We start from the raw sequence: 23,137 nt of genomic DNA, 5'->3' as shown, positions 1-23,137 counted from the left end.
TGCAACCACACCTCATGAAAAGGAGGCCGCCTTCCCTCCACTAACCCCTGGCCAGTGGTAGGAGTTGCACACCAACTGTGAGCATGTAGGGGCAACAAGCTAGGAGACAGGGGGCCACCGAGGCAAAAGAGACCATTGTCCCCAGAAGACATCTTGAGGCAGAGCCAACTGCCCTTTCTAAATACCCAGCTACCTCTTGACTGTCAGGTGAAAGAGAAACTTGTATATGATTTAGTTGCCACTAGTTGTTTTTTGTTTTTAGGGTTTTTTTTAATCTCTCTGTCACAAAAGCTTAGCTTCTTCCCTAACAAATTCACTATCCCGGACTCCCGTCCCAACAAAGATGGACTTTGCCCACCCTTCTCAACGTTTCCTCCCGTCTCCACGTCTGTGCCTTTAGGGGTACCTGCCCACTATGGGGTGTCCTCTTCCAGGCCAAATGCGTTCACTCCTCAAGGCCCTGGCATTAACAGATCCCTGCTCCTCAGAAATTCTGTGGCCCTTTTACTCTGAAACGTTGGCTTACTGGAAAGAACTCTGCCCCATGAGTATAATCCTTCATGTCTTCAAGGGAAGGGCAATGGCCACCGATGCTGCATCGCCCTCCCGTGAAGCCCAGAGGAATATATCCTTAAACCCTGGTTGTCATGAAGAGACAAAAGCACATGCTAAACACCTAGCACAATGGAGACACTCACACAATCTGGCTTGTTCCTTTCATTTCTGGACAGGAGGAGCTATCCGTGTTCAAAACCTTGTCATAGAATGGGGCATATACCAGGGATTTTAATGAATCCTTCACGTCACAAAAATAGCCAAGTGTTGTTGTTTTCACCCCAGGCTATTTATTTATTTATTTATTTAATCTGCTACAAGCAAACATGATTCTGACCATCTGCATAAAAGGCAAGCTTCAGTCTTTCACACTTAAAAAAAAAAAAAGTGCATGCTATCAGGGCACCTGCGTGGCTCAGTCAGTTAAGTGTTTGACTCGTGGTTTTGGCCCAGGTCGTGATCTCAGGGTTGTGAGACTGAACCCGGTGTCGGGCTCTAGGCTCGACGTGAAGTCTGCTTGAGATTGTCTCTCCTGCTCCCTCTGGCCCTGTTCTCATGCTCTCTCGCTCTCTCAAATAAATAAATCTTTAAAACACACATACACACGCTATCTTTCGTTAGATCTTGATGTCTCTCTGCTGACCTGGATTCTGTAGGAGTTCAAGTGATGTGACCACAAGCCCTCCAGGGGCCACGGGGCCACCTAGGAGTTGTGGTTTGCCTCAGGGGTGGGCTGTAAGGTTTCAGACTCCCTCAGTTTGGCACCGCAGCGGTTGGGCCACCTGTCAACCTGTCCCGAGATACACAAGGTAGGCGGATTTCCTGAGTCGTAGACAAGAGGAGCTCTATCTAATCTGGGAATGGCACAGCTCTGAGAACTCGCCTCGATCCACTGCAGAAATCCCCGGCTATGCAAGATGTCTCAATTGTGCCTTATAAAACAGACCATGCTGGCCAACACAAACGTGCTTCAGGGCTGCCACAGAGGAGACTGGCATGGTCCCTGGTGCCAGCTCAGGAGACAGAGCTGCCAGGGACACCACAGCATGGGGGCAATGCAACCAAATCTCCAGGCGACAGAAAGTGCCCTCTACCCATCCCTGCTTGCATCCAGATGAACTCAGGCCGTTAATCATTTCAAGAAACATTTACTCCATACCTACTACGGGCAAGTCACAGACTATACAAGGAGGAAGAAAACAAAGACTTGAGATTTTTAAAGCTCTATACGAGGGGCAGAAATAAACAGGTAGCTTCAATATGATCTAACAAACACTACGTTAAAGGAGTACAAGAACCCTGGGAGTGGCTCGAGATGGGGACAGAAAGGTAGGCCGGGCACTACCTGGTTGCCGGGGGAGCAGCAGGGATGAATCCCATCCTCACCAGACTCCAGGTAGGTCTTGAGCCGCCTCTCTTCTGCCCCTGGACCTAGCAAAAGGAAGGCTTTGCTTTCTCCAGCAGCACTGTAAGGGCAGCCAAAAGTACAAGGGGCACACGTCGCCCATGGTGTTAATGAAACACCCCGAACATGCCAAACGGGCCGAATGCGGAACTCCTCTCTCCTCAAGAGATCTTGATGTCTGCTTCCACAGAGCATCAGATTAATCCCTTTCACCGTCAAAATCAATAAGAGCTGAGACAAGAGACAAGCAGGGGAAGCATCCGTTTCTGCAGTCAGAAAACCAAAATTAGGCCAATTATATTGTTCAAGAGCCTAGATCTCATGGCGAGAGGCACCATATGAATAAACCAATGATTGATAGATACATCTAACATGAGCACTGAGCAAAGCAGCGAGGAGGTAAAGAGGTTCTCTTGTTTGGGAATAGCTTTTGATTTTATTACAGGTGGGGCCTCCGATCTTATTCACATGCTACTCCCATCCTTTCCTGCTTTGAACTCCCTCTGTCACTGGGGAAGAGACATGCGTGGAATTTCAGAGCTAAAATCTTAGACATCATCCAGCCGGTCGCTCGTTTTAGGGGCAAAGATTCAGAGGTTCAGAAAAGATAAATGCCTTGCCCTGCCGCTGAGTGACAAAGGCAGAACCGGAATTCAAGTCCCGAACTCAGCTGAGCGCCTGCCCCACTAATAATCCATTTATTAGCTGAGCGCCTGCCCCACTAATAATCCACTAATAATCCATTCAGAGCCTAGAAACCTGCACTCGACAAGTACTTACTCGGGGAAGCCTAGGATTTGCTTAGAGACCTTTTGCCTTCAACACCCCCCTCTCTCTGAGCATCTCCATCACCCAACACGGCTACCAGGGCCTGAGCTGTAGCCGTTTAGAAGCTGACAGCCTGGCCCGCCGCAGGGATGCAGCCACGGAGCAAACGTGCAAAAAGAGCAAAGGAAGCCGCCCAAGGAGGGTTTTTCCCAAGGATGCGGTATATGTGCATGTGAGGGTGTGTGCTTATATGTGTCCCCGGGTGTTTTCACGTGTATGTGTGTGTGCGTGTAAGTCCGAGTGCCGGACGTGGACACGCGTGTGTCTGAGAGTCGGGAATGTGTGGGCACATGTTTGTGAAGGTCTCGTTTGAGGATCTGTACGTACACGCCTCCTTTGCCCTTTTCGGCTGCTGTAACAGAACCGCAGACTGCGTGGCTTACACACGACAGAAATTTGTATTTCACAATTCCGGAGGCCGGGAAGTCCACGGTCGAGCCTGCCAGCAGGTCCAGTGTCGGGTGAGTACTGGTGCAGACAGCTGTCCTTCCGCTGTGCCCCACACGGTAGAAGGGACCAGGCAGCCCTCTTACACGAGCACCAGTCCCGTCCACCAGGATCCACCCTCCCGGTCTAAGCACCGTCCAGAGACCCCCCCGCCCACCTTCCATCACGTTGGGTATTAGGCCCCAACGTGAATTTGGGGAAGGGCACAACCGGTCAGTCTACAGCAGTGCCATAGACACGTGCGCATGTTTGTGAGGGGGGTCGTGTGGGTATGTGGGGCATATTTACACATTTTTTAATTTTACCTTGTATTTATGGGAGTGGCAGGGGGAAGGAAGAGAATAGAAGAATCTCTAAAAAAAAAAAAAAAAAAAAAAAAACTGCTGGGCAGCCCAGGTGGCTCAGCGGTGGAGAGCCTACCTTTGGCCCAGGTCATGATCCCAGAGTCCTGGGATCGAGTCCCACGTCGGGCTCCCTGCATGGAGCCTGCTTCTCCCTCTGCCTATGTCTCTGCCTCTCTCTGTGTGTCTCTCATGAATAAGTAAATAAAATCAATCAATCAATAAAAATTTAAAAATTTTTCTAAAAACTGCTTTAACTGCCTTTACGAAGCTATGCATCTGTCTCACGAGAGAGTTACTGGGGGTTCACTAGCCTGGCAGCCCTTTTTAATGTTTGGCGGACAGAAAAAAAAAAATCACTGTACTGAAGTTCTAACGAGTGAATGGAAGCCTAAAAAACACACATATAAGAAGCTAAAGCACATCAAGTCGAAAAATACTTAGGAAATTTCACTTCTCTCCATATTAGACAGAGATGATGCAATTACTTGTTGAGGTGAGCACTGAAATTCTTTTTGGAAGGTTTTTTTTTTTGTATCTGCAATATAATGACCAATTTGGGGAGGCACTCAAGAAAAGCATCAGAGCGGCAGGGCACAAGGATCCAAGCATCAGCTCTGGCCATGTGGCTAATGCCACCTCTTTTATTTTTTATTCTATTTTTTCAGGATTTTATTTATTTACTTGACAGAGACGGAGAGCAAGGAAAAGCAGAGGGAGCGGCAGAGGGAGAGGGAGAGGCAGGCTCCCCGCTGCACAGGATGCCCAACGGGGGCTCGATCCCAGGACCCCGGGGTCACGACCTGAGCCGAAGGCAGACACCCAACCAACCGAGCCACCCAGCCGCCTCTACCTGTTTTTTAATGCTGACTCTTCCTGGAAACATGCACTTGTCTGACTTCCTGGCTGGCCTTACCATGACCTGGGAAGTGCCCTACACCCTGTCCTCAGGACACATCACTGCAAGGACACTCCGCTGTATCACCCCATTAACGCACTAACAGGCTCGACGTGCCTGTCTTCCAAAGGGCCAGATACCTCCCCTTCACAGGCCCTTCTGAAAATGATTTCACCTTTTCTTGTGTTTAAAAAAAAAAAAAAAGGTGACATTTTCTCAATTAGCATCCTTTTGACATTCTGAGATTATGATCTTCTTCATTAGACTGTAAGATCTCTGAGAGCAAGGACCGTGCATTTTTCTTCCTCCACATCCTCAAGACCTGTCATGGCACATGGGGCATGGCATACGTTTAAGGGAATGGAGATACTTCTTGACATATGTCTGAGCAGCACCGAGACTGACGTTTGACCACAAAAGACTGAAAATTTGTTCTTAAGATGATGCGACTGCACCTAGGTAAGTCTCCTGGGTCACTTAACTACATGCCAGTACATTAAGGTTCGTGCCAATAGCTTAACAAGGAGCGTCTGGGTCAAGGATTTGGCGGAGACTTCCTCGGGACGCCAGTGAATGCAGAGCCACAAGCAGCTGAAAGCAAGAACAGCATATTTAAATAGACAATTCCTGCTGAACCAGACAAGCATTTGGCTTTGGCTACAGGATTAAATCCCTTAGAAGGATCTCCAGTCTAGAGAGTCACCAGCTTGAAACCCACGGCGACCCGCATATGCTCTTGGCACCAGCATGGCCACAACTTCATGAGAACGGTAGCCAGATTATGAAATCAAAATCTTCTGAGCTCAGAGAGGTTGGGGGGTGGTGGGGGAGCTCATTCTGCTCTACTGGAAGCTTCTACTTTAAACAAAATAGGGGCCTGAACTTTCACTGAAATTGTTTGGATCCCATCTCAATCTATATGGTGCTTTTTGATCCACACTTAGGTCACCCGCCTCCTAGAAATGTGTCTCTACCAACACACTTTACCAGTGGGCATGTGTATTTAGAGCAAGTTAAAGAAAGTCTGCTGATGTGCCGGCAGCTGGCCAGTGGATCCCAAGAACTCTCCCAGACACGAGGTGTATAAAGCAGCAAATAACTGAAGACACCCACAAAGGGGGTAGGAATCCCTGCAAACACTCAGGCTTCCCAGGCAGACATAACCTAAGAGAAATGATCAACTCTGCAGAAGTTTCTACCAGGTGGCCCCATGACCCGACCGTTACCTCCTCTCTGCACAAAGACACAGGCCAGCAGCAAGGCATGCCGCAGGGTACAGGCGCCCTGGCAGGCAAACATTTCAGTCCCTCGTCTGTCACTTCCTGGTCACACAGTCTTGACCAAGGTACCGGACCAATCTGAGTGTTAGGTTTCTAATAAAAAGAGGAAGCCAGGGATGCCCAGGTGGCTCAGTGCTTTAGCGCCTGCCTTCAGCCCAGGGCGTGATCCTGGGGTCCCGGGATCAAGTCCCACATCAGGCTCCCTGCATGGAGCCTGCTTCTCCCTCTGCCTGTGTCTCTGACTCTCTCTCTCTGTGTCTCTCTCATGAATAAATAAAATTCAAAAAAAAAAAAAAAAGGAAGCTAAAAATATCAGCTTCACGAGCTATTGGAAAGATTAAATAAATGAGATGCTGTTTTTCAGGGCCCGAGAGCTGACTCTGACATTAGATAAAAATAATGGCCAAGATGATTACGAGGATATGGATGAGGACTGCCATTCTAGACTCAGCAAACTTTGGGCGGGGGGGAATATCTCACCGAAGGGTCAGTGAAAAAAGTCTGCAATTCAAAATCATCCCAACCAAGGGAATGAAAAGAAAGACACAACTTCGCAAATATTTCAAACCTTTTCTAAACAACAATAAAAAGGTTCCCGGAATTGTTATACACAAAAGCTGTCATAGAGTTTTGAAGTCCAATGCCTCCCAGCTTCGATACTTAACCAACTGTGAAAGCTATTTATTACCAGGCATCTTCTGGGTCCTCTTCATCTAAAAGAAATACTTCACACACACACACACACACACACACACACACACACACTGTGCTGAACAGTCCCCTGGAGGATTGTTTCCTCCTGCAAAAACCAAGTGGGATAGAACTAACCTAGGAATCTCTACACAATCCCAGAAGATACTGCTTAATAAGATTAAACTTGAGTTTGTCATAGATGACTAGATAATATACTAGAGACTGCAAATTTAGCACTAATTTCAAAATCCTCACACATTAGCAAGTCCTATAAATTCATTTATTTGTAAACTGTACATCAAAGAACAAAGAATCTATTGACAGCAAAGCTATTTTGAAGAAAGTCTGCCTCCCAACAGAAATAAATGCATTTAAAACGGCTATTGACCAGGCTGCCGGCATTTAGTAAACCTCCTGAATTTGGATTCCAGAAGTGCATTTATAAATGGCCTGTAGCTGTCTCTTTTTATTAGCTATTTACAACGAAGGATATAAACTTCTGAAACAGAGCACCTGTGCTAAGAATTCTGGCGTGAGCCTGGTAGGGGCAGGCAGAGCTGCTTCTGAGCTGCTTCTGAGCCCTGTGCAGCAGATTCCAGAAGACTGCACACGAGCAAGCACACGAAGGCCTGGCCTCAGAGGGCCCCCATCCTGAGCCGAGCTCTTCAGCGGAGCCAGGGCAGGAAAGCCTGGGGTGTGCAATCAAACCACAGAGTCAGGGGTACAATCTGGACAGAGCCAAGCTTTTCAAGAGCACGGTCGTGGGGGCTCCTACACCACAACACAACCCGGGACGTTGTGACACCTGGAATCAATCATGTGCGCCCAGCGCTATAGCAGAGCCTCATGCATCAAAGTCTCTGCCGAGAAGGAAAGCAGAACTCGTTCCCTCATGGCCGTGTGTGGAGCTGGGCCTGGAAGACAGAAAGAGCCAGAAAGGAGGAGGTCGGCCTTAGTTGGCAGGTACCCCCGCCATGGATGTCCTCACCTGACATCGTGGTATAATGAGATGGGATATTTGATGGCCATTAAAATGCAAAGTCAAAAGAACCTAGGTTTTTGAAGTCAGCCCCGAGCCAGATGGATTCTGACTCTGGCTCTTATTAGCTCTATGATCTGGGCAAGTGACAAAAACCCCCTGAGCTCTCCTGCCCCCGACCGCAGAAAAAGGACAGGAAAGTGCACCTCACCACAGTGCTGTAGGAAGGAGCTGATGGAGGTAGAAGCACCCAGTTCGTTCCTGCCTTGCCAGTGGACGCCCGGTATTGGACGCTTTCTGAAAACAAGCCAAGGGACAACACGCAAAATGCACAGCTTTGCCCGACTGGACAAACACAGCGAACAGAGGAAAGGGCACTGCGCTCGAACCCTCGCCATTGCACGTCTGTGTCGAGGGGTTGGCCGTACGTTCTCTTCCCCTCCTTTTCCAAATTGCCGAAAGAAGAAAATACCACTTTTATCATATCAAAATTGCACAGGTTTTTGTAAAAGGTAGTTTTAAAAGAGTTTTTGCACAAGCTGGTTGGCCTGAAGATGGGTGGTTTTCATGACACGGAAAGAAACCAGTAGACTCTCGGAGGAGCCAGGGAAACTCTTCAGCACCGCAGGAGTCCAGTCACCGCACCCTCCAGGGGCCACAAATGGGAGTCGATGGAACATTCTGGAAAGGCCGGCTGCACCCCCGGATTGGAAGCGCCAGAGCTAGCGGGCCTCTCTGGGCACTGGAGACTAGCCGTACCCTCGGGGCGTCCCGGCACCCCCCTCAGAACGGGGCTCTCTCAACATCTAGTGCGAGAAGCCATTCAACAAACTGCAGCGCAGCCCCTGGTCTTGCACCTCTGGAATTTGTTAGGTCTCTGGAATGCGGGCGTCCGCGACAGCCCACGTGCTGAGTGGGCCTGGGCAGCAGGGCACGACACCGGGGGCCAGTCTCCCCGACTGCGGTCATGTGAGCCGCCTGAAGCCCCTGCCTAATGCACGCCTGTGACCCGTGGCTTCTCACTGATGGCTCCAGTAAACACTGACTGTCTCACCACCTCGTGTGACCCTGAGGCCTGAGGTGACCCTCCTTCCCCGGGTTCTCACAAATCCCACTAATAAAATCGGACAAGCCGGCAGAGTCCCATCATCAAATGGAAATGGTACATCCAAGACGGAGCCAGGCCAGGACCCCAAGGGATCAGTGGACCCCCTGACCAGGTGGACCTGCCAGAAGGAACAGAGCATCTGGTAGGGGATGTGCTCCCCCGCGCCCAGCCACTTGGGGACCACCACCTGGACGGGCTCTGGTTGAAAGCATGGCCTGGTTTGCCGATGGTTCTGCAAAATTGAAAGCTGGAGTAGTCCAGTGGGCCGCCGTGGCCATCCACCACATGGGTGGCCACCTCTTAATGGAAACTAGAGGAGGATGCTTTCCTCAATGGACTGTATGGAGAGGTGATGGCTGTGCAAGCCACCCTCCCCTCAAAACAAACCTCACTAAATCTTCACTGATTCCTGGACTATGGTAAGTGGTCTACCCATTGGGTCAGGAGACTGGCAATTCAAGACTATTAAGGTATCCTCCGTCTGGGGACAAGGACCACAGCAACACCTTGCCGCACGTGGATGTCCATGGCAAAGGACCTTTCAAACCAGAACGTGAATGGAACTCTGAGCCAACAAGCCATACTGGTAGCCGGCTGGGTGCATAGGCAAACCGGTTTTGGCAGCCCACTTCAAATGCAGAAATGGGCCAAATCCAGCAGGATAATCCTCCAAGATGGAAAAGCCAAGATGTGGTGCCATCTTGTGATTCCTGCCAATGGCCCAAGTAGTACAACAAAGAGAATTAGCACATGCTTGCAGGGGCACCTGCAGGCTAGGATTTGGCAGATTGATCACACTGGACTTTTAATACCCAGCTGTGGATTCCTCTGGTGACTCACAGTCGTTAACACCTACTCTGGATATGGAACTGCTATCCCCATATGGCACCCACATGTCAACACCACCCCTAGTCATGCTGAAGAGAAATTTATGCCACGTGTTCAGGTACCACACTGGCCTTCAATTAGATAAGGGGGTCACAGAAAGCCACAATACCAGAATTCCCCTGGTAGTGTCAGGAACTTCCAGCTCCCCTGTACTGGTGGGTGATAACACAGGACATGCAAAGTTTGTAGAAGATATAACCTCCTAGTCTGGATTGAATGATGGGGAGGAAAGTATTGGGTGAAACAGCTAGAGCAATGGGTTCCTGAGGAGGCGCCGGCCCCTGGCTTGGGACAGGAGGTCTAGATGGCCATCCCTGGATATATACCTCAAGTGACACAGGAGTATCTCCAGCCTCAGGATGTATGGGGATCTCTCTCTCTCCACCCAAAACCCATAGTGATGTCTGGATTGATGATAACGCCCTCATCTAAGTCAGCATTGCTGTAGCAAAGGGAGACAACCAGAAACAAAACTGGCTCTGGCACCCAAAGCTGAGATCCCTTTTACCTCACACTCCCATCATGGTGGCCTGGCTAATCCATAATGACACAGGAGTTCCTCAGGCCATCAATGGATCCACCCGAGTGATCCCACTCACACAAGTTAAGGTGCAAGATCATTCCATGTCCTCTGCTTTAATGTCACCCATAACGTGACTGGAAAGGGCCCCTCATGTGGTAAGGTGTTACTTACTCATACATGCAGTTTGGGCAGAGGCAGATGTATACATTTTCTCCTCAAGCCACAAGCTGGCAACGACAGGCCACGAAAGCCAATGACATAACAACCACACCCTGAGGAGGGGTCACTTATTCTCCCCTGGAATACATTTCTCTGTAGACCTCAATAGGTGATGGAATGTGTTTCCCCTGAAGAACAGTGTTGCCGCCTCAGCGTCCTAGGACCCACTGTCCATGTGGATAACTGCGCGGCAGGTTGGAGGGTCACCACTCTGCTGGCTCATCATAGGGCAGCGGGGGACACCCTTCCCAAGGGGCAGACTAACGACTGGTTCCATCCAACTGTCCAAGTTTTGATTCCAGAATAGCATACAGGCCCTCAAAAAGATGATCCACAAGCTAGACAAGCTGGTGATGGGTAAGTAGACTTCCCTTAATTACCCTCTGGCAGGACAGGGTGGGGTCTGTCATAGCCAACAACTCTTGCTGAGTGGAAACCAACAATTTGGGAAAGATCAAGACAAAGGCGAGAAAATCCACACACTGTTACCGGTAAAGCCACTGTCCCCATTCATACTCATTCTTTGACCGTTAGCTGGCTAAACCCTGATCCCTGGGGTCCATGGCTAAGAGGCACACCCCGGAGAGGTCCAATCATCCTCCTTAAAAGGTCCTGTTAGTGGCCCTGACCACATGCCATCTCAGTTGGGAAGAGAGGCCCTGTGATGCTGGAATCCCACCCAGAGCACACAGGATATCCGTCCACCTCCATGTCCGGGGCAGCCATCAATCCTATCCACCATGATTCACGTTGTTTGTCCACTCATTTCTCCTGGCATCAGTGAGAGTTGAAGGTGGACTACTAGGGAAGCACCCCAGGACAACCAATGGGTGCTCTGGACCTGGGTCATTCCCTTACGTGAAAGCCGGGTGGTAAGCTGCCCCTGGGACCCGAATTCTTCTTCCTTACTGGAAGGTGTTCCCTCTTCTGGGTAGGCAGCAAATTTCCTTGTATTGCATTACGTATGTGTTCTATGGCACCTGGCCAGATCCATTAGGATATCTGGCCCCCACTGCCCTCTTTCTCCTCAGGGAGAGAATGGGGTCCTTGCCAATGGAAGGGTACATGCAGTCCACGCCCCCAGTGTCAGTCATCAGGAGGGACCCACTGGCACACACACAGATGCTGATCTTGCTGCGTCACTTCTCCTTTCTGAGTTAAGCGCTGTTCCAACGAGCGCTATATGCATTGACCTGGAGCCCATACATTGGCACTGTTGTGCTCTTTACCATCCTTCATGTGGTGGGAAACCTCACCTGGGACTATTAGCTGGACCTTCTGCTCTCCACGTAGCATAGCGTCAGGTAGCAGTAACTGCTATGTAGAAACAGAGCAGGGTACGAGAAAGAGAGACATGGGCACAGTAACAGAGGACCAAGCTGGGTCACCTAGAGCCCTGAAGATGACACAAAATCATCGAGTGTGTCCTAATGTGATGAGTGCGATTGGGGGGTGTGCACATGACCACCTACCTGGTGTGGACAGTCTCCAGGCACACATCCCAGGGTTCCTAGCACCAGCGGGAGGCTGCCTCCCCGAATGAGCAGTCGGCTATTCCGTCGTCAGGTCACCTCATAACCACTGACGCATGATCGAGTGCCTCTGAGGAATCTTTATTCCAACCTTTTGAAGCTTCCGGAAATAATACCTTCCTCAGCAGCACGGTGAGGAATACATGAGGAAATCTACGTAAAAGGCTGAAAACAGCGCATGCCATAATCACACAATAAATGTTTATTATTTCACCACACAACAAAATAGAAAATAGAAAAGCCCACTTAACACACACAGTTTATTTGATTTGATTTGATCATAAATAAGGAAAGAGCCTTGACTTTATTCCCATTTCAGATTTGCATCAAAGTCTACACACTTTGAGTAACACAGTCCTCGCCATACTCTGTTTACTGTCTTAGCTCAGGCTGCTGTAACAAAAATACCGTAGACCGGGTGGTTTAAACAGACATTTATTTCTCATAGTTCTGGACATTGGGAAGTCCAAGGTCAAGGAACTTGCAGATCCATTGTCTGACTGGTAGAGAGCCACCTTCTTGATGTATCCGCACATGGCCGAGACAGAGAGACAAAGACAAAGATAAAGAAAGAGAGAGACAGAAAAAGAAAGAAAGGAAGCGAGGCGGGAAGCAAGCTCTGCCTCTCCCATGTCTTTTCTGATAAGGATACTAATCCCATAATAAAGCTCCTCTCTCACGACCTACTTCCCTCCACAGGCCCCATCTCCAAATCCCACCACTGGGGATTAGGATTTCAGTGTATGAAATCGTGGGGGGGGGGGGACACAAACATCAGTCCATGACGGTCCCCCCTTGACCATCCTCTGTGCACAAGAGAGTAGGAAATTCACACTTTTCTCCAAGCAGATACAGATCCACTCTGCTGCCCATAAAAATATGACTAATGCCCTGGAGTCCCCATGACAGCTTTTCCCATTGGTTGAAAGCCCAAGCCCCAGGGATCGTCATTTCTTCTCAGAGGAAGCTCTCTGGGCCTCTCTGTGCTCCCTGGGCAGCTGCGACACCAGCTTCCTCGTGTATACATCCAGCCACATTGTTGAGGCCATGCATCTCACATAGTCGGTCGCAATGAGAATGCAAACATCTTAAAGATGATTCCAGAAACCTGTTTTGTACCTCAAAACTTCCCTTTTAAAAGCATCAGTGAAGAACTGAGAAACTTTGACTTTTGTGGTCATCGGTTTCTTACAGGCCTCCTGAGCAAGTTTGGAAAGAACACCATCTACTTTAGCGAAGGCATGAAGATTACGTAATAGCTTTGCTGGACTCAAGAAGACCAAGATAAGATGCTTGTCAAAGATCCTGGCTGGAGTTGTTGAGAACTACCCTTTGAATGTCCATTAGGTGCTAAGCACTTATTCGTTCTTTTTCATTCTCAACACAACGTGGGAAGGTCCATCATATTAACTCCACGTCACAGATGAGTTACTGGAAGTACAGAGCAGTGACACCATTTGCTCAGAATAGCAGCAGAGCTGGGCCTCAAACCCTTGGCTCTGCCTTTCTTCTGCTGGATGCTGCTTCCCAGAGCAAGGGTCATCAGAGAATCGGATCCTTTATGTGAGCAAGGAGATGCTCACTTGATTTAGGGGTTAAAAAAAAAAAAAATGTTCATCATGAAATGTATTCAATTATGTCTATAAGGGACATTCATTCCTCATCAAAGCAGGGGGAAAATGAAAGACTTTTCCCTTATGGGCACTACTTAACCAAGTTTCATGGTTAGTGATTAATGCCATTCGAAACAGGGGCCTAAGGTTAATGAGTGAGTGAAAGAGGAAAAGGAATGTAAGGGAGAGGCATTAAAGGGCACGGACAGAAAAAGTATCAAGAAAATAGACGTGTTTTTGTGTTGTTTCTCTTGAAATATTAGAAAAGTAACTTCCTTATCAGCAAGACTCTTGAGACAGACCTCTGAAAATGTCTTGCAAGGCAAAGAAAGGAGGCCCTAAGCTACCCTACACTGTTTTTTTTTTTGGGGGGGGGTTCCTATATTAACTTAAGCCTTGCAAATCCAATAAGATTTCCAGACAGAATCCCAGGAGACCTTGCTGTCTCCAACATCAGCAGGAAGATTTACACTAACCGAATATGGCTTTTCAGTGGGCCCCACTCAATTGGCTCCATCTGTCTAAATAGGATTCTAACCCAGAAACTGGGAATCAAAAGTAGGAAGCTAGTCTGGTGGGTGTCAGCGAACACTTCAGCACGGACACGAGTTGCATATCCTGACTGGTATTTAAAAATACACCGGGATGAAGCAGATCTTGGTGTTAAAGAGGAAGCAAACAAACAAAAAGGCATCATCCCGTAGACCCACAAAATGGGAGAAGATGCCAGAGGCAGTCAACAACAAAGATCTTGAACCCGGCTACAAAAGAGTCTGCTGTTTGCTGATGGGAAACACATGGCTTGTCGTTCAGAGGAACACGCTTCTGATCTTCTGAGTGTATTCTAGGTACTAAAAGAAGACGACAAGGGACGCTTTGTGGCTCTTTCCAGATGGACCACAGAATCTCGCCCCGCAGGTTGAAAGAGGTTCAATGTGAATCTGAGTCCCAAACAACCATTCGTATTCTAATCACAAGCTGCCAGTGTCCCATCCCCCTGTTGTATCTGTACCTAAACGTTTTCAAATCTTCAGGTCCTACCGAAGCCGTGAGCCAGCTGGGGGGATGCAGGGCAAAGGCAGTGCAAAAACAGCTCAGAAGGACAACGAGATGCTTTCCGCGTCTTCCAGCGGAGGGGGAGGCTCCGAGGGCAGGAAGCAGGACTGGACTGGCCACTAACTGGCTGTCTAGCTGATACCTCATACTCCTAAATCACATCTTCAAGGAGACACAAAACACCCAGTCCAGCAAGAAACAAGGCCCATTTCCCACATTTCAGCATCCCAGCCTCACACCTGGCCATCATTCCTTTCAACTGTCTAGAAGTTAAATACATTGTTCTGGGATTCGGGAGTGCTGCACAGCCAGAAGGGCATCGGCTCTCACAGAGGTCTTGTCTCATGTACACCTCACTTATAAAATGCTCCAAGTTTGCCACTGGGTCTTAGGGAGCTCAGGTGAAAGCAGGTCGGGAAAATGCCTGGTCACACAGGCACGCAAAACAAGGACTTTGAGTCATTAAGTGTGAACTCTCCTTCATGAGGTCTTTCACCAGTATGAGCCAGGTGACCATACTCATGGTTGGTAGATGGTCCCTGGGACCCTGGGCCTTCCCCCGATCCAGCAACTACACAGTGGATATTCGCTGGTGGAGCAGAACCCAGTCCAGGGTGGTGGCCAGCCGGCACTGTTCTGAGTGGCTGTGCTCTTACCCCACCCCCAGGCAAGGGGCCAAGGGATGAGAGCCCCACTTCCCCTTGCCATCAATGTCCTAAATACCTCTAATAGCTGAATTCATTATTCATTCACTCCACAGAGATTTCCTGAGGTTACAGTATGGGTTACACATTGCACAGGATCCTTGTGATGCAGATAAACAAGGACAGGCTCCCTGATGTTCTGGTTTCGTGGAATGCAGGGAAAGGAGAACCGGGTAAAGCAACCACTGCGGCCCGGCGTGACTGTCAGCACAGCAGTGGAGAGGAAGCCTGGAGCCCAGCGGGAGCACCCAACCTATACAGAACCAGCCAGGGCCAAGCAAGGGTGGACTTGCGAGGCAAAGAGAGGCTCCAGTTTGGCTGGTGTGCAGGGAGCTGGGGCTGATGGAGGGGAAGGCGAGCAAGAGATGAGGCTGGAAGCACTGGCAGCAGCCAGAAAATGAGGGTCCTTGGAGGCCACGTAAAGGAGCAGGACTCGATCCTAAGAGCAAACATCTTTGTGCTCGAAAACGATCACAGCTGCACTGAAGGGAATGGCCAAGAGGAGAACAAAACTGGCAGCGATGAGGAGGGGAGTGGGGCAACTGAGGCAGACACAGAGCGAGACATGGAGTCCTGAGCTAGAGCAGCAGAGTATGGAGAAGGGTACACTCAAAAGGATTTAGAAATCGAACTGACAAGGACCCGCACGCGGACTAGGTGGAGGGATGCAAGAGCATCAAGGGTATCCTTGCCTGGGAGGCTGACGGGGAAAGTGGGTGGAGGTTAGGACCATTCCCTAAGATCTGAAGACAAAACGGGTAAAACACACATTGGAGGAGGAAGAGTCTGGGTCCCACTGAGGGCATAATATAAGCTTTCGAGGTACCTACAGCGTCATCCTCCAGGAAGGGGCTGAGGTCATGACGTCAGAAGAGGGGATGAGGCAGGAGACACAAATTTGAGTGTCACCCATCCAAAGATGATAAACGAAGCCCACAAGCACGGATGGCATCCCTCCAGGACAGTGTGAAGCGAGAAGAGGGGGGAGGGAGGCGGAGGGAAGGGAAGGAAGAGGCTGACATCAGAACTGTGAGGTCACCACATTCAGGGCTGGGGGCACCTGCTGAGGCTCCTGGAGAAAGACCAGAAGAAGAGGCAACGCACCAGCCAGGAAGCCCCTCAGTGATCAACAGTCTCCATGACTAAATACTCAACAGGACCTGATTAGTGGGTCGGTTCAGGACCACAAAGGGGTGAGGAGGGGAGAGGAAATCCTGGGGGGGGGCGGGGAACTAAACCCATTTGATGTTCAGCCCTAAGAATGGATGACCGCAAACCTTATCGGCTGCAAACCTTATTGGTCAAACAGGTTGAGGGACCATCCCAGAGAAATATAACGTAAGCCACAAATCTAAGCCATGTTTGCCATTTTAAATTTCAAGTAGTTACATTAAAAAGTAAAAATAAAGAGGAGACGTCATTATTATTCTAACTATGCTCATACATATTTTATCTAACCTAATATATCCAAAATACTATCACTCACCAAGTAATCAATATAAAAAATTATTAATGAGACATTTTACCTTTTTTTTTTTGGTATTAAGTCTTTGAAATCTGGTGGGTACCTTACTCTTATAGCTCATCTCATTGAGACTGACCACATTTCAAGCCCTCCGCAGCCACATGTAGCGGGCGGCTACTGTATTGGACAACGCAGGTGTACAGTTTGTATGCGAACAACTTATTTTTCCCCCAGTCTTATTTTTTTTTGAGATTTTATTTATTTATTCATGAGAGGCACAGAGACAGAGGCAGAGACACAGGCAGAGGGAGAAGCAGGCTCCCCGTGGGGGCTCGATGCGGGACTCGATCCCAGGACCCCGTGATCACAGTCCTGAGGCAAAGGCAGATGCTCAACCGCTGAGCCAACCCAGGTGCCCCTCCTCTAATTTTTTTAAACAAACTTGAAAACCCCCGAAGAAGTATGTGACCTACAAGAGCTCTCTAAAAAGTCCAGGGAGCAAGCAGGCTCTCCAGTGCACGAGGGAGAACTGGGACAATGAGAGAGCCTTTTCTTGAACACTGTCACAAAAGGAAAAGAAGCTGGGGACAGGCCGACCTCGCGCTCATGGCTGAAGAGCATGGCAGCTGCTGTGAAGACCAGGGCTGGCTCCCTGTTAGGAATAAGTCAAAGCAGCATTTCATGGCAGTAGGTGGGGTAAGGCCTGTCGCCCTCCAGGGACGTGGGGGAGGGTGGGTGGCAACTGCCAGTGGAGAGAGGCCCCTCCGGGGCCCAGTCAATGCCTTGCAAGGGTGCGTGGGGTTTCCTCAACACGGGGACACCAACGGGACTCCTGCTCTCTATCCGCACCCCGTGAGCAGCGAGGCGGGCTCCCCAGAGCGGAAGGACAGACAGGGGAGCCTCAAGTCAGGCTCACCTGGTGCGTCAGGAACCACCGCCAGGAGCCCAGCTCAATGTTGTTGGCCTCACTTTTCCAATCTTTGGATCTCACCGCTGTACCTGAGACCAAGAACGTGCCTTTCCTCTTTGGAGAATCCCAAATGCTGTTGGTGAGGAAGTCTCACCCCTGAGAGAGAAAACAGGGCGAAATGTTGACACCTAAGCCTAGGGAACGGAAGCGCTATTAACCCTAAGAGCGGTTATAGAGTTAATGGACCAGGCTTTGAAGGCAAATCCAAATCCCACTGCTGACGTCTGCCAGCTGTGTGACCTGGAGCAGATGACCTGACCTCTGCAAGAGTTTCCTTATCTGACAAATGGGGAGAATAATCAGGCCAACCTCATAGAGAGCTGTGAGGGTTAAAGTAGGCCCATGCAGTAAACTAAGCGTATTAGAAGTTCCAATGAGTAGAACTGGGCCTGAGACATGCTAAGAAGGTATAGAAGTGGTTACTATTACTCATTACAGCGCTCTTGGGTGGTCCATAAGCGGTAGCTATTATTATTATTGCTCTTAAAATCTCCTTCTTTTAAAGCTTACCTCCAGCTAGTACTTCACCCCGTTGGCTTTTGCTGTCAATGCCACCCTGCCGACCCACTACGTACCTCACACACGAGCACAGTCCCACACTCACTGGACCCGAGGTCCCTCCCTGGGCAGCTGGGCTTCCCACTATTCCCACCCTTAGCTCAACGGTACTGCACGTAATAACCCCCTGCCTGTGGTTTGTCGCGCTCCGCACAGCGCTGCTTCCTAAATACTAACATGTCGATCAATCACCCGGGGATCTGCCTAAAAGGCAGCTTTTGAGTCAGGAAATCCGGGGTGGGGCCTGAGCTTCTGCAGGTCCACGATGCCGGCAGCACCGATGGAGGCCACGCGGGTCTCTTAGTGTCTCCTGCCCTCACCTCAGTCCCTGGCTCATGGTGGATGCTCAACACACTCCGGCTGGACTAACTGGGAAGGATGCCACCCATTCCTGGAGCTCAGGCACCTGCTTCGTCGCTCACCCACACATCCAGAGTCTTGTGAGGTGCTCTGGGGTCAACTGGCTACCCTCAAGCATAATCACCTCCCCCCTCCCCTCTATATTCACCCAGAAAAGATGCTTAGTCAGGAGCAGCTCTGGGGTGTGCGAGCACTACGTGCAGGGTCACCCTCTCAATGTGTGCCCACAGTGGCACGTGGGGCAGAGCTAGCCAAGGAAGCTCCCAAGGCGCCAGGCACGCTGGGAAATTTTCTGTGAACAGCTCGATGCTTCTGTGCTGTGGAGCGACAGGCCATTCACCCGTCTGCCTGTCCCCCTCGCGGCAGATACAGGGACACACGTGACCCACGCTGCCTGGTACTGGGGCAAGAGTCAAGAAAACCAGACTTTCTTGTTACAAAAGCGTACTTGGCTTCAAGCACCTATGGTGATAAAACATAGAGGCGGGGAGAGCATACCTACCCACACCCAGAAGCTTTCGGGGCACCGGGTGGCTCAGTCGGTTAAGGGGCTGGCTCTTGATTTTGCCTCAGGGCATGATCCCAGGGCCCTGGGATTCGGCATCGGGCTCCACGCTCAGCTGGGCGCCTGCTTCAGGATGCTCGTCTCCCTCTTCCCTTCCCCCGCTTGTGTGTGTACACACTCTCTCTCCTTCTCTCTCTCTCTCTCTAAAATAAATAAATCTTAGAAGCGCCCCGCTTTCATTTCTGTAGTTATTAAATTCTTACTACACACAAGGCACCGTACCAGGTTCTGAGAAAATGCAAAATTCTCTGCCCTCCTAGAACTATCCTCTCATGAAGAAAGACAGATGATATGCTTGCGCGCACACACACACACACACACACACACACACACTCTACTGTCAGGAATGCTAAGGGTTCAGATGGGAAAATAAAGCAGGACGCAAGAACAGTGTCAGGGCGGACAGGCTGACATGGAAGGCGGCGCTGAGCAGATAAAATTTCAGCAGAGACATGAAAGAAGGTTCAAAGTAAGCCACGCAGATTATCTGAGTGAAGAATGTTCCCGGCATGTTTAAGACCCAGCAGGAAATCTGGTGTGGCCAGAGGGCAATCAGTGGGGTGGGGGAGAGGGGCAGTGAGACAGGCAAGAGGGCCAGACGGTAGGGGCCCTAACCCATGGAAAGAGATCCTTCTGAGATATAAACGTGCATGGCTCCCGTGCGGAGGAGCAGGGCCCTAACCCAGACCTTAAAGGTCACGCCGGCTGCTATGAAGGGAACAGAGTGGGGAGGTCAGGTGGGTGTAGGGTGAGCGGACAGGCGGGGTCTGCATCAGCGGCCCAGGTGACAGGGGGTGTGGGCAAGGGCCGAGAGCAGAGAGCCCAATGGGACTTGCTAATGGAACGGAGGGAAAAATAGAGGCAGGACCTTGGTTTGGGCCCTAGAACTTGGCGGGGGATGCAGAATAAGGGCCCCCAAAGACATCCATGTCGTGTCCAAGCCGGTGAGTATGCTATCTTCTACGATTAAGGGGGCTTGCAAATGCAAATCGGTTATGGATCTGCGGTTGGACGGATTATCCTGGATTATCTGGGTAGGCCCAGGATCCTCGCAAGGGTCCCGATACGAGGAAAATACAGGTAGGACGGTCAAGTCAAGGAAGGAGATGTGATGACCTAAACAGAGGTCAGAGTGATGCGGGGCAAGAATCTGTGGAATCTGAGCAGCCCCTGGAAGCTGGACAAGGCAAGGGAACGGATTTTTCCCCCTGGAGCCTCCAGAAGGAATGCAGCCCTGCCAACCCGTCTTAGGACTTCTGACCTACAGAACTGTGAAGCAATAAAATTTATGTTGCTGTAAGTTGGTGGTAATTTGTTTCAGCAGCAATAGGAAACCATTACACCTGAGTTCACCGTGATGGCTTTTATTGAGACAGAGAGCCCTGGAGAAGCAGCAGGAATCAGGAGCTCTGGAGGTCACGCTGGATTCGAGGGGCCCATTATCTATCCAGGTGGAGAGGCCAAGCAGGGCGAGGATAACCGACCCTGCAGCTTCGAGGGAGATTGGAACTGCATGTGACCTTGAGCAAGTCCCTTAATTTTTCTGAGCTTCAGTGTCTCCTGTAAAAAAGGATTTGTATCTTCTTTATCTCAAGGATCAAAGGAGACATTTCATCCGACTGTTCAAAGTATGCCACTAACATAAGGCGTTTATTATTCCTAGAAAGGAGCCTCTAATCCAAAGGCAACGGGAGTCACTTTTGAGAGACTTTCTAAAGTCTTCCGTTTCCACAAAGATCATCATATCCCATCAAGCTCCACAGAATGCAGTGAGCGGTACTCGGGGCAAAAAGTGATCCCAAGTCTCCAGGAACCACCAGATGGGCCCGGGGCAGTCTCAGCCTCACCACGGCCACCACCTCTCACCCTCTTCCCAGATCCAGGCTTGCCCGCCGACTGCGACTGGCTCACACCCACTAGCCAAGGGATGAGATGTGTATTCTCTTTCCTGTTCCATGATTAGTGAGGTGGGTTTTTTTTTTTTAAAGATTTTATTTAATTTTTCATGAAAGATGCAGAGAGAGAGGCAGAGACACAGGCAGAGGGAGAAGCAGGCTCCATGCAGGGAGCCCGATGCGGGACTCGATCCCAGGACCCTGGGAGCACGACCTGAGCCAAAGGCAGACACTCAATGACTGAGCCACCCAGGCATCCAGTTAGTGAGCTTTAAAGAGTCTTAGAGCCCAAAGCATCCAAGCCCCCACCCAATGCAGGATCCACTTATTCACTCATCGCATGATAATTTGCCAAGCACTGGAGGAACCAGGCCCCGCCCTGGACGTATGGCCAGGCAGACGGGATCCAGGATCCAGAGCAGGGAGGTTCGCACAGAACCTGTTCCTCCTACAACCTCTCATCCATGCTGGGCGGGAAGCGTTGGCTCTGCACAAGGCTCTGGAATCCTACAGATCCACCACTTCGGGTGCCCTGGGGCCAAGTCCCAAACTTGTCTGCATCTCCGTTTCATCCCCTATAAAATAAGGATCAGGATCCCTGGAAAGCACTTAGCAGAGTGCTCAGTATTCATTAAGGGCCCGATGGCCGACCGTCTTGACTGGCATAGTTATTACTGTTCAAGTCCACCTCATTTTTTTTTATAAACAGCCTAAAATATGTCTCCCTGAAATATCCAGTATGCCAGAGTAACTAAAATTGCTTCCTCTCCTGACAGCCCTAAAATACCTGAAGGCAGACTTTGTCACTCCTCTGCATCTTTCTTCAAGGGGAAATACACCGAATCCCACTACCACCCCTCACAGAACCCAAGTCCCAGCACCCCAGGACCCTCTCCCAGCCTCACTGCCTGTCCTTACGTATGTTTGGCTACTACCCCCCTCTTTAAAAAAGGTCCCTCAACGGAACACGGTGGTCTGACCCATGTCAAGTAGAGCAGAACTGTTACAAAGAAATAGGTACCATTAAAGGACTTAATAACCAGTGTCTCAGTCACGTCACTCAGGAGCAGCAGCAATTCCAAAGATCCGCTCTAGTGTGAAATTTCACTGAAGTGCACGTTGGGATGTTCCAGATGGTGCGCCTCGTGTTGGGGAGCGTTCCGAGGCCCTGAGGGCCCTGCATCTTTCTGCAAATAAAACTTGGGGATTCCCTCCTTGTCCTGAGGTGCAATAATGCCCACGACATGACCACAAACTCGGGGGCTTGTGAAAACTCAACACCGAGCAAGAGAAGACGCCTCAGTAAAACTGCACTCACGTAAAAGGCTTTGCACAGGAAACACGATCCTAATAGGAACGTGGTCCCTAATAGAATGGTGATCTGGGATAAACAAGGACCCAGATAAACATTTCCACGTTCACAACTTTGGAGGTTGGTGGTGGCCTCCAGTGTGTCTTTCATAAATGTCATGCCGCCTCTGTGTGCCTATCAACGTCGCTGAAGAATGCTCTAGGTCTTCCGCACGTGAAACAGCGCGGTGCAGAAAGGACTGAATTAAGAGACCGGTCCCTGAGACCCAGCTCGGCCAGGCACTGCTTGACCTTGAGAACCTGCCACTCTTCTGGGTACCAGTCTCCCTGCCTATTAAATGAGAGGTTGGATGAAGTCAGGGCCTCTTAACCTACCACCCAAGGACGGATAGGTCAGGGGAGACGTTTATCCACTGAAGTTTTAAGGCTATGAATCAGCACATTTGGTAGGTAAAAGAGCCACTGCATTTAGCAAATTCTAGGCACGGTGGTAACTGCTTTAATATAATAATACCTAGAATAGCTAATCCTTACAAAGCTACTACGTGCTTTGGGGGCACCTGTGCAGCTCAGTCAGTTCAGCGTCTGACTTTGGCTCAGGTCCCGATCTCAGGATCCTGGGATGGAGCCCCACATGGGCCTCCCTGTTCAGCGGGGAGCCTGCCTCACCCTCTCCCTCGACCCTCCCCACCCCACTCCCGCTCAAGCTCTCTCTCAAATAAATAAATAACATCTTTTTTTTAAAAAAAAGTTACTATCTGCTTTATAAATATTATTTTTCGGAATCGTAATATTCCTATGCAGTAGGTCCTACGATTATGCCATTTGATGGGTAAGAAAGTTGAGAGTTAGAGAGATCAGGTAACTTGTTGGAAGTCACCCAGCAAATAGCAACAGTAGAATTTCCACACAAGTCTGAATCCACCGAGCCTGTTCTATTTTTT

At 49.9% G+C, this 23,137-nt stretch overlaps 1 protein-coding gene across 6 annotated transcripts in view; it reads right to left on the bottom strand.

Moving 5' to 3' along the window:
• Window positions 1-23,137, bottom strand: part of ST6GALNAC3 (ST6 N-acetylgalactosaminide alpha-2,6-sialyltransferase 3) — a 509,644-nt gene that overhangs the window by 445,673 nt on the left and 40,834 nt on the right. Inside the window, exon 1 of one of the 6 annotated variants that reach the window (XM_055341434.1) lies at window positions 17,451-17,527. The exons of the other annotated variants lie outside the window; for them this stretch is intronic. The gene's annotated coding sequence lies outside the window, so the exon portion shown is untranslated. Of the gene's footprint in view, window positions 1-17,450; window positions 17,528-23,137 lie in introns of those variants that run through there. 6 annotated transcript variants of the gene reach the window in all.

The sequence above is a fragment of the Nyctereutes procyonoides genome, unplaced genomic scaffold (genome assembly GCF_905146905.1).
Source record: "Nyctereutes procyonoides isolate TBG_1078 unplaced genomic scaffold, NYPRO_anot_genome, whole genome shotgun sequence".
Classification (NCBI taxonomy): Eukaryota; Metazoa; Chordata; class Mammalia; order Carnivora; family Canidae; genus Nyctereutes; species Nyctereutes procyonoides.
This window is presented reverse-complemented; position numbering and strand designations above follow the sequence as displayed.